Genomic DNA, 8910 nt, shown 5'->3' on the forward strand with positions numbered 1-8910 from the left:
CGATCAGTAGAGATTAGTGGGGATTTGTAGGTAGAATAAGGTGGATTGGTTGCAGTAGTATAATTATATATCAGAATCGGAATCAATCTTTATTTGGTAATATATTACAAACGTACAGTATATCATACAGAAGGAGGTCCCTTAGTCAAAGACTGTAATGGGACCTCCTGATCAAATACATCGTGTAAAACATTTAACAGCTGCGACAGATCACATGATTATGAGAAATTGAATATATACATATGAGGTACAACTTGAAGCAGAAACTTGGGAGAGAAATAAACACTATTAAGCTATTACAAAAGACCCCCGAAACATACTGAATTATATATCATACTCAATTATAACGAAGGTCAGGAGGCAGTGCAAAATACATGTAAGAAGAAAAGGAAACGAATTTATCACAATGAGGGTTCTTAGCCAAGAACTGCTCTTTTAAAGTGTGCTTTAAAGATGAAGATTGAATGAGCATTTTTTTAGTTCTAATGGTATAGTGTTCCAAACAGCAAATGATGAGAAATGAATGGCCTGTTTCCCGTAATGGGTGTGTACTTTAGGTAGGACAATATTGTGACTGAGTGCAAAGCGAGTTATGTTGTTTACAAGATAACACTGCGGTATGAGAGGAAGAGAGATTATATTGTTGACAAGTTTGTACGTTAGAATGCCAAGAGAGTATTTAACAAGCTGTGATACGGAGAGGATGGTATGATCCCGAAGAATAAATGCAGCATCGATGTAATAAGAACTGCAGACAAGTATACGAATGGCTTTATTTTGAATTATTTTCAATGATTTTAGATGAGTAGCATACGCGGTTCCGCAGCATACTATTCAGTAACTGATGTGTCGGTGTATAAATGCGTAATATAAGGATATTAATGTGCTGTTAGAGAAGTATGGACGGGCTTTAATAAGGATTCTCAAACCGTATGCCATTTTCTTCTTTATATTAGTTTTGTGTTTATGAAACTTTACATTGCTATGGACATAGACTCCCAGAAATAAGGCGAAATCGCTAGCCTCTATGAGATGCTGAAAAATTGAGACAGGAGGAATGGAAAGTGGCTGGCGTTGATGTGAGCTGAAAACAACAAACTTCGTTTTGCTGGAATTGATGGTCAAACTGTGCTGATTGCACCAAGATAGAAGGTTTTTCAGGTCATGATTACGATTTGATACGAGATTATTAACGCTTGAATCTGAGTTATAAATTGTGGTGTCGTCAGCATATAATATATAGTTGGAGGAACCGAGGCACTTTGGTAAGATATTAATATAAGTTAAAAGTAAGAGGGGACCCAGAATAGAACCTTGTGGTGCGCCTAAGTTCGTAAACACAACATCAGAGTAGACATCAGAAATAGTGACAGTTTGTAATCTATTTTGCAAGTAATTTTGTAACAATAATAACAATAATAACAATGCGCCAGCAATACCAATTTCTTCTAGCCTAGTGAAGAAAACTGGATGATTAATGGTGACAAAAGCTTTCGAAAAGTCTATAAAGAGGACTCCTGCAAATTTTCCTTCATCAAAGGCAATTCTTAATTTGTCTGTAATAGTTATAAGAGCACGTTAAGTAGAATACCCAGAACGAAAACCATACTGACATGGAGATGATATAAACTTTTTCCAAATATTTAACGAGAAGTTTCGCAATTAGTTTTTCAATTACTTTGTTGAGACAAGGAAAAATACGAATTGGACGATAAATGGTCATTAAAAAACTATTACCCTTCGTAAAGACCGGAATAACATTTCTACGCTTTAGTTCATGTGGAAAAATACCAGATTTAAACATCAGGTTCACAGTATGAGTTAGGACTCCACTAATTAGATGTGCAATCATTTTTATATGAACAAGATGTATGTTATCAAGGCCAGGACTTGTTATTTTCAAATTACGGATTATGTCAATTATTTCCTGTGGTGTGGTTGGAAAGAGATAAAAGGAGTAGGGGGAGGTGACTGGATAAAGAGGTACGGAGAGGTTCCTTAGAAGGCTTGTTGCTCTCATCTAAGAAACAATTATAAGCAGTTGCATTTTCTTTTGGGTTACCGTACTCGATACCGTTATGTTGGATCAAAGTTATTTCTCGGCGCTTACCGTTTCTTCCTAAGAATGAATTATCTATTTCCCACTTTTCCTACATATTGTTGCCACCCTCATGAAATGTTTGTTCATAATAGGTCCTTTTAGCTCTTTTAATAATGCAGACAAGGTATTCTTATATATCTTGTAACGAGAAAAAAGTTTAAGGTTGATGGGCTGCCTTTTCGTTTTTTTTTTTGTACAGATTTTTTTTTCGCATTGCTTTAAGAAGGCTTTCTGTAAGCCAAGGGTTCTGTGGCGAAGCTACTTTTTTTTGCTCTTTCTTATTTCTGAGAGGAAACGGAAGTAATAAAAACTGCAAATAAGCTTTTTGAGGATCATGCAATAACATAATAGATTGCCAGTCAGCCTCAGCCACAGCAGTGAAGAAATTCCCTCTATCCAATACAATCTTACAGTATATCGTTCTGCTATGGTCTTGAGTTTTACTGGGAAAGCGCATGAATATCGGGAAATGATTTGTGATGTCTATTTCAAGGACACCAGTTTCTGTTAGGGATAATACATTTGTCAAAGCGTGATCAATGAGTGTGTTACTACCAGAAATGGTGCATCGAGTAGGAACCGTGATACTGCAATCGAAACCAAAGCTATGGAATGAGCTGCTGCAGTTTATGGTATCTAGTAGCCGAGGCCAATGGTTTCGACTATTTGTGACAGGTCGGACTCGTTAGTGAGGCGGCACACCGTACCGTCTGTTGTTTTCCGTGCCTTAATCATGCAGTTGTCCGTCCAGAGGAATTTACGCTTTTTCCCATTCTTCAGCGAGAAAGCCTTAGAGAACAGTGCTTTGTTTTCCGCAGTCACGTGATCGTTGACAAAGAAAACGGGACTCTCTTCAGAGACCGCGATATCAATGTCGAACAAGGTGAGACGAGCTTTTCGCGCTTTGCTCACAAAATCTGCTTTTTTGGTTCTCGATAGAAAGCTGGCCAGGATGTTGTTCTGACATTTGTTTTTGTGGGAACACGATGAGCCACATCGAGGTCAGCGGGAGTAACCGGGCATCCAATTTTTTCGCCAATGGTTTGTATGATGGTTACACAATCTTCACCTTGCGTGCAAGGAGCGCCCTTCACTTCAACGTTATTCATTCTTGAATACTGTTCAAGGCCACCAATATTGCTTGCTAGCTCACTGATTTTATACTTCGACACTTGGTTGTCAGCTACAAGGAGGGAATTCTCGTTGCGCAACTCCTCTACGTGCTGTTTTAGGGATACCACACTGGAGTCGATACTGTCGATCTGGCTCTTCACTTTAAAAATATTTATTCCCGAGGATTGAAACTTGTAGCAACATAGCATAGTGGGCGAGTTGGTATCGCATCTTAAGGAACGAAACAGGGTAACTAAAACGAAGGACCAGAAAAGGAGAGACACGGACAAGCGCTGACTTACAGTTGACTGTTTTAATCGGGAAACCACATATAAATAATCTCTAATCACTGGGTCACAACCTCATGTCATCATCACAAAGTAATAAAATACAAAGAAAGGAAATAACAATTGTTGAATCTTAAGCACCTACAGGCTCCCACGTTTTTCCAACAGCCATATCTCACGCTTAGACAAGGCCATCGAAGTGCTGCTCACACACGAGTCACCTTTTGTGAAGATATGGTAAGCCTCTACTACTTCCCGTACAAGTTGCTCTTTATTACGATATAGCACAACAGTGTTGTCAAAGTACGGAGTGCACAGGCTAGATTTGGAATGTGCAACCAACTTTGATGAACAAGATCCTCTCAAAGAATTAGTTTATATAGGCACCTGCCTGTTTGGCCCACGTTGAAAGGAGCACACGAGAACGGAATCCTGTACACCACTCCTACTCTGCACTCCACAAATTGAGCGCCGTGACGAACTCCACACCCTTCTGGGGCGTTACCATTTTCTTTCTTGCGTTTCACTGACGCCGGAGCCTTGTTCAATTTATTTGGCGCAGAAAACAGAACCTTGCCACCAAACTTCTCCGCTATCTTCTTCCATCTGTGGGATAGCCGATGAACGTATGGGACCACCGCCCCTTTGTTTTTCTTACTGCCAGTGCCATCTTCCGCTCCTATTTTTTATTTCTTTGTTTCATTTTCAGGAGTAGCCTGTCGCACGTAGACATTACTACATTTTCCGGAAAAATCTGCCGCTCTGCAACGAGACCATTGGGCGTCAGAGCTTGAACCAACCTCATGCCAGCATGACTTCCCAATAGCCCCTCCCATGCACGCCATGGCGATCCCGTTCGTGACCAGCTTGGAATGGTTTATCGTTTATGGGGGTTTAACGTCCCAAAGCGACTCAGGCTATGAGAGACGTCGTAGTGAAGGCCTCCGGAAATTTCGACCACCTGGGGTTCTTTGACGTGCACTGACATCGCACAGTACACGGGCCTCTAGAATTTCGCCTCCATCGAAATTCGACCGCCGCGGTCGGGATCGAACCCGCGTCTTTCGGGCCAGCAGCCGAGCGCCATAACCACTCAGCCACCGTGGCGGCTTCAGCTTGGAATGATTGAAGTAAAAATCAAGAAGTGGCTTTTGCGTTCTTGGTGCGTAGCGCCAACATACATGGTTCCTTTGAAACTTGAAGTTCAAATCCAAGAATTGCAAGCGGTCTTCAGAAGGCATCTCATAAGTCAACCTTAGTTCAGGCGCCGTGCTTAAAAATACTTTCATGATGTCATTCACCACCTGAGGACTGGCTTCCGTCGGTAGTGCCACATAATAGTCATCCACATATCTATGGATGCGGAAGTACAATCCTTGAGTTCTTTTTCCAGTGTCCTGTCTACTGCGCTTAAACATATACTGCTCAGAACAGGTGCTACGCTTGATCCGATGCATATGCCAGACCGCTGGACGTATGTGCCCTCTCCAAACGCCATCAACGTACTCTGCAGATACACGCTTAATAGCTCCAGTAATGATTCTACTGAAATTCCGCATTCCATCACAAAACGACTCTCGTCGTTGTCTCCTGTGACACATTCCGTGACATGTTTCATTAGAGCCGGATGTGGCAGCGAGTAATATAAATCTTCTATGTCGATGCTGAATGCAGACACAACAGCCAGTTCTGTATAAGTTAGCGTCTTAACAACCTTGACAGAATTTTCCGCCAGGAACGGGTCCTTTATGTTCAAAGAAGATACGTGCCTTTTCAGGAAACCTGACACCAAGTACTGACATGTTCCGTGTTCATTCACTATTGCTCTGAATGGGACATCCACTTTGTGGCATTTGGCGGCCTGCCCACCAGATTTTATCATTGAAGCATCGTAGACGTTATCAAGAAATGAGCGCATAACAGTTCTAGTTTCACGGACATGCAATGAGAGCAAGATTCGCCGCAGTGAACAACAAAAATTCCACGCAGTGCACAGTTAAGAAAATGTCGGCAGGTACACTTAAGGCTGCTTACGTGTGCGTAAAGCCCACACGTTCACTTCGTAACGCAGTCGCCGCGTGCTGCGGCGTGATGTAACCCGATGCAGCTGGAAATTATGCCTCTGCGTGGCTGTATGTAGCCGCCGCCTCGACGTCGCCACACCCCTTCTCATCTGCGCGCTAACTTCGTGAAGGCAGTCTCCCCCTCCCCCACCAGCTGCCGCATCAGGTTGCATTCGGATGCGCCGTCCTTCTGCATGAGGTCATTCTCAACTTTACAGTCATAGATCTCTGGGAGTCCTAGCTCATACCACAGCCTGACGCACTGGTGCAGCGGCTGGGCGGTGCGCTACTGCCCTAGCGATGGCCGGTGCTGCCGCCGCTGTGGTTTGTGCGATCCACGTTAATCGCTCTTCCCAAGCAACCTCGCGCGACCAATCATTAATTTAACTGACACCTGGTAGGTTGCATGAGGACTCCATCTTACGCCGCAATGCACAAGGGCGGCCTGACTGTCAGCCGCGGGGGAGCAGAGAGCACATATATTATTCCTCCCAGTTCAGAACACCAATAATTTTTATAGTCAGAAGCAATACGAAGGTGCATTTTAAGCCAACCTACTCGTACCGGATTTCATATTAAGACTGAACAAAGCGCATGATTCGTTCTCGTATCCTTCACTGCCACTCTTTCGGGAGAATTAGGGATCGTTTTTCGAGAAAAAAATTCTTGGCTTTCGTTGGCCGGCACGAAAGCGATCGCATACCAGAACGGAACGAAATATTGCACATATGAAAGCCTCTGTTGCCACTGCTGGTGCTGGCTTCGGGGGTCTGATAGCGCCGATCGATACGGTGCCTCTTCTAATGCTTAATAGAGAGTTTTAGTTTCACGTACGTAGAGGGTTCACGTACGCAAACGTGAGAAGTTTACGTAGCCTGCACGCAGGTGGTTTGAAACCCTTATTGTTACACGTACGCGAAACACGCCGCGCGTTACTATATAGAGAGTTTTAGTTTCACGTACGTAGAGGGTTCACGTACGCAAACGTGAGAAGTCTACGTAGCCTGCACGGAGGTGGTTTGAAACCCTTATAGTTACACGTACGCGAAACACGCCGCGCGTTACGCCTAGCGCCATCTACTAAGAAACACAGACACTGGTTGTAGGCCAAATCATCCAAGACAAGTCTTTAAGCCAAGCCATTCAAAGCGAGACCGTTGCTGTGACGACGACCAACGCTACTTCGTCAGGCTTAACACCTGAAAAATCGCCCTTCTGTCTGAAAAAACAAAAGCTATTTGTCGCTTGAAACCTTATGCGAAGGTAAGAATGGGCAAATCGAAGGCGAATACAACAGTTTAGAACACGATATCGCGTCGAGGGATTAGCGACGATGCTGTTATCGCTGTGAAGCGGCGGGCAGGGCGCCGCCATGTTTGTCAGCGCTACGTACGCAAGCAACGCAAGGACCGCAACGTAAAAATCCGAATCTCACGTACGTACGTGAGACTCGCGCATACCCTTTGCGTTCTGCGCATGCGCACTGGTCACCCGTAAGAGCTCTACGTACGTGAAGCCTCTACGTACGTGAAACTAAAACTCTCTAATGACTTTTGGAAGTTGACGCAGCACACGTATAAATAATTAGTACTCCCAATCCAAAATTAATTGCTCACGTAGAGATCGCCAGGCTCTCATGATTTCCACAGTTTGACGACATCGAAAAAAAATCGAAAATTGGTTTTGAGGAAAGGAAATGGCGCAGTGATTGTCTCACGTCTCAGTGGACTCAACCGCGCCGTGAAGGAAGGGACGAAGGAGAGATCGAGTGGAAGGAGAAAGAGGGGAAGAGGCGACACAATACAACGACAAATGACCCTGGTGCCACGAAACACAAACGCTGTATCACATAACGTGGGCATGCCAGAAGATAGGCGTGGTACCCGTTATATCAAACCCGAGTGCGGAGCAATAAGAGGGAGTGCTCTCCAGCGATCACCGGGTTGACCAAGAAGGTCTGATTCGGCGAGCACAACTGGCAGCAGTATCCAGCGGAGCCCTGGACTAGGGGCAACCTACCGTTCTGCAAGAAGATGGACGAAGCCATCTGAAGAACGCAGAAGACCAGCGAATCTAGAGCTCAATAAAGTTTTTCACTCACTCACTCACTCACTCTCTTGACCGACATTGTACAGCATACGAGCTCTTTCGTTTCGCCTCCATACAAACGGTGCCGCAGCGGCCGGGTTGTAACCCGGGTAGAACAGTGCAGAACTGTCGCCACGCGTGCGCAGATGAAACAAAACTAAAAATGAAAACTGTGTTGCCAACTTTTTGCATGAAAAAAAAATGGGTGGCGGTTTTAGCATTTCTATACCCAGGTGAAAATTTTGAACTGAGAATCTGCTGGTTCCCACAGTGTTGGGTTATTGGCGCATTCCCAACAGCTGCGGAGACCAATAGCTGTTGGAACCAGCAACTGCTGGAACTACGCTAAAAAGTCAGTCACCAATTGCAGAACCCCACGAAAGCAAGTTTTTTTTTTGTTTGCAGGTGGACACCACCGCCCCGAATAGCTCAGAGTGCCATTGAGGCGATTGAGATGTCCAATGGGCCAGGGATCCTACCTAGTACGCCTTTCCTTTCCTCAAGAATCTGCAATGCTGACAACGCCAATGCCAATAAATCCAATAACGCCGGCGGCTTAATTTGTTAGCGGCTATTTATTAATAAAATAATAATGGATACAAAGTATTTGCTAGCCGTGGCATCTGCCATCGAAACCTGAAGTACCTGAGCCTCTGAGCTGCGGCTAGCGGGAATAAAAGAAAAGAGAGGGCAGGGAGAGGCAAACAAAGGGGGAGCATTAGTAAGAAAGGATAAGGGCTTAATTTCTTAATCGCTTGATTTCTTGAGTGCCGCGTGTCTGCCACGCTGCAGGAGGCTTCACTTATACGACGGCTTTCGCTGAGAAGGAGTGCTTTCGCACTAGAAAAAGTACGACCGTTCCGCATGCCTACGTGTCATTGCCTATCGATATACAGAACAGGCTTCGACTTTTGAATTTTTCGCAATGCTTTCCGTAGAAAAATCATGAAGGTAGCTGGGCTTATACGCGGGAGCACTAGCGATATATTGCTAATTACTAGCGGCTCCTACTGTATATGTAACGTATAGTCTTGGTCAAAAGTCTTAATAGGGGTTTTCGCTTCAGCCACATAAAAGAGCCATTACGGCACTATACAAGAGCGAATGATCTTGAAATGCTAGCAGAAGGCTTTGGTTTCTTTTTGCGGTAGAGAAGCTCCTTGCTTGACTGGCGTTTTCAATGATCCGCTATACGGAGCATTCTAGGAACATTCATTTCGCTGCCGCTGAACGCTGTTGATTTAAGACTTTTGACCAA

Source organism: Amblyomma americanum, chromosome 1 (assembly GCF_052857255.1).
Source record: "Amblyomma americanum isolate KBUSLIRL-KWMA chromosome 1, ASM5285725v1, whole genome shotgun sequence".
Taxonomy (NCBI): domain Eukaryota; kingdom Metazoa; phylum Arthropoda; class Arachnida; order Ixodida; family Ixodidae; genus Amblyomma; species Amblyomma americanum.